The sequence below is a fragment of the Convolutriloba macropyga genome, chromosome 6, assembly GCF_964194025.1.
Source record: "Convolutriloba macropyga chromosome 6, txConMacr16.3, whole genome shotgun sequence".
In the NCBI taxonomy this organism is placed as follows: domain Eukaryota; kingdom Metazoa; phylum Xenacoelomorpha; order Acoela; family Convolutidae; genus Convolutriloba; species Convolutriloba macropyga.
This window is the reverse complement of record NC_134473.1, coordinates 57,079,234-57,079,605: the sequence shown is the minus strand read 5'-3', so window position 1 is coordinate 57,079,605 and position 372 is coordinate 57,079,234.

The window sequence follows — 372 nt, the reverse complement described above, 5'->3', positions numbered from 1 at the left end:
CTATCGAGGAAAGCGTAGGTAGTCAACCTGTTACCACCGCTCTGAACCGATACCGGAACTATTTGAAGAAAACTAGTAACTTGGTTACTCTGGTTGATTGTTGCAGCGCATACATTAACTGTGTGACTACCCTCGTCTATTTGATTTGCTGAGTGTAGCAGTCTGTTGTGCTTTTTGGTACATCCAATTATACCGCACGGGTGGACTTTACATTGATTGCATGCCCTTTCCCTAGACATCCATAACATAAGCGTTCTTTTCTCACTGCCGAATAGCGATCGGTAACATTCATACTCTTAAATATTGGACAGTTCCATATTTTATGAGTGCCATCCGCTAGTGGGCAGTTGTTGTTTTGCATTTGCATCGTCT